The sequence below is a fragment of the Pteropus alecto genome, unplaced genomic scaffold (genome assembly GCF_000325575.1).
Source record: "Pteropus alecto unplaced genomic scaffold, ASM32557v1 scaffold248, whole genome shotgun sequence".
Lineage (NCBI taxonomy): Eukaryota > Metazoa > Chordata > Mammalia > Chiroptera > Pteropodidae > Pteropus > Pteropus alecto.
The window spans coordinates 553,703-556,192 of NW_006441067.1; positions in this window are offsets into that span (position 1 = coordinate 553,703).

Here is a 2,490-nt window from a genome sequence, read left to right on the forward strand (position 1 = left end):
GCTTTAGAATAAAATTTTGATGTAGTCCCATTCATTTATTTTAGCTTTTACTTCCCTTGCCTTTGAGGTCAAATGTATAAAATCCTCTTTAAGTCTAAGGTTCATGAGTTTCGTTCCTGTTTTCTTCAATGCACTTTATTGTTTCACTTCTTATATTCAGGTCCTTAATCCATTTTGAGTTAATTTTGGAGTGTGGTGATAGACAACAGTCTAGTTTCATTCTTTTGCAGGTGGCTTTCCAGTTTTCTCAGCACCATTTATTGAAGAGGCTTTCCTTTCTCCACTGTATGTTTTTGGCTTTTTTTAGACTCTACTTTTTGATGGTAGAAGCTGTAACAGGGAAAAGTGAAGCTGTAACAGGAAAACTATCCCTGACGTATAGCTAGTGAGTGGGTATGTGTTGATGGGCAGTCAAATTTGATAACTGTTGGTCCAGCAATTTCATTTCTGGTTATATATCCAAAGGACAAAAATACACTATGTTGAAGAGATATATGCACCCCCATGTTTATAGCAGCATTACCTACAATAGCCAAAATTTGGAAACAATCTAAGTGTCCACTGACAGATGAATGAGTAAAGAAAATGTGACGTATATATATGTGGCATGCAGTGGAATATTATTCAGCCATAATAAAGAAAAAAATCCTGCCATTTGTAACAACATGGATGGACCTTTAGGGCATTATGCTAAGTCAGAATAGAAATAAGTCAGATAGAGAAAGACAAACACTGCATTATCTCACCTATATGTGGAATTGAAAAAAACCAAAAAACTAAAAACCAAACTCTGAAAATGAGATCAGATTTGTGGTTACCAGAGGCGGAGGGTGGGGGCTGGGAGAATAGATGAAGGTCTACTGGGAATATATATATAAAATAAGTACTGAGGATGTAAAACAAAACAAAATAAAAGCAACGAAAACCCTGATGACTGTTGAGTGCAGACCCACTGCAATCTATTTTTGTAATAAAAAATACACTGAAATCTGAATACATTCTTAATTTGCTCTTGTTTTCTTAATGTTCTTAGAAATGCATGACATTCAGTCAAAAGACTGAACTGGAAATTTTTTTTAGTAAGATCTACTAATCATGGAGTTAACTGTCTCAAAAAAGTAGAATGATTTCTTAGTGACATTCTTAAAGAGTGACAGTAAAACTTGTCTTCTATAGGCTGAATCTAGGACAAAATTGTTGAAAAAGATGAGGGGGTGATGACAGCGCACATAAGGACTTGAATGTCCCTGAATCAGTCACGAATGGAAAGTTTAAAAAAACCCACAACACTAAAAAGTCTGCCTCAGGCAATCTCAAAACATTTGACATTTCATTTATTGGAAAAATGTAGCTTTTTGTAATTAAAAAAGTTTTAACAACTGAAAGTGACTTTAAGACCTGTTAAAATCAGGTCAGTGAAGTGGCCGATGATCTCAAAGTTTTTATCTCAACAGTGAGAGATTGGAGGCTGTGGATTTTTAGCTGTACATGTAATAGGTACTGCAGAGGGAAAATGCATCACAATGAAACATTTTTTAGATTGCAATGATGCATAGGCTTGCAGAAGCTTCAGGAATCAAAAATAAGGTTTATTCATGTCTTACTTTTATATGCTAACTATAAAAGAAGTGAGCCCTATTAAGGCAACATTCTGCTGAAAGTAATCTTTATTGGATTTGTCAACTCTGTCAACACTCTCAACTGCAATAGTCACTAGTGTCCACTGGATCAAGATAGCTGCTGACAGCAGTACATGAGGACGATAAAAGGATTAATTATGCCAGCGGGTCCTCACTTCATCTCTCCTGTGTTGTTGAGGTTCAATGCATCCCTTATTGTTTGTGTCCATGCTAGTGGATGCTGGGATGGTTGAGTCATTGCTCATAGCTCACCCTAGATACATAGTCTATGCAACAGTAGTTACTAAGGAAAAATCGCCTACTTCTCAAACTGCCTCTGATTGATTATTGAGCTATAGCTTCATTTTATTTTCATGGCTCTGCAATCTTCAGCCTCTTTCACTAAAGCTCTGCCTAGTCTCTCATCAGCCTCCTGTGGTCTGCCTCTTTGAGAGGAATGTTCCAGCCTCTTTTCGGGTGTTGGAAAAGGCAATTTCCAGTTTGAGTTCTTAATAAATATAAAGTCTCTTGAATGGTCAGTTTCAGTTAAGATTTTTTTGTTCAGAAGGAAAGTAACTGACTCTTGTATATTTAAATGAAAAAAGACTTTATTGGAAGGATATGGGGTTACCCATAAAATCAGAGGAAAAACTGAACTAGCAGGCCTTAGAAAAGAGGAACCAGAGACACTCTAGGGATCATGGAGCACGAATTAAGTGGGAGAGAAAGGGGATGGTATTGATCTGGCTTGTATGGCATTGGCCAGGACAAGGATGGGGCAGCTTGATTGACAGTCCACGGAGACTGTAGGCAATGTGGGAGGGTGTGATTGCCCAAGGAAACTTGAGATGCTACTCTCCAAATGAGGTGG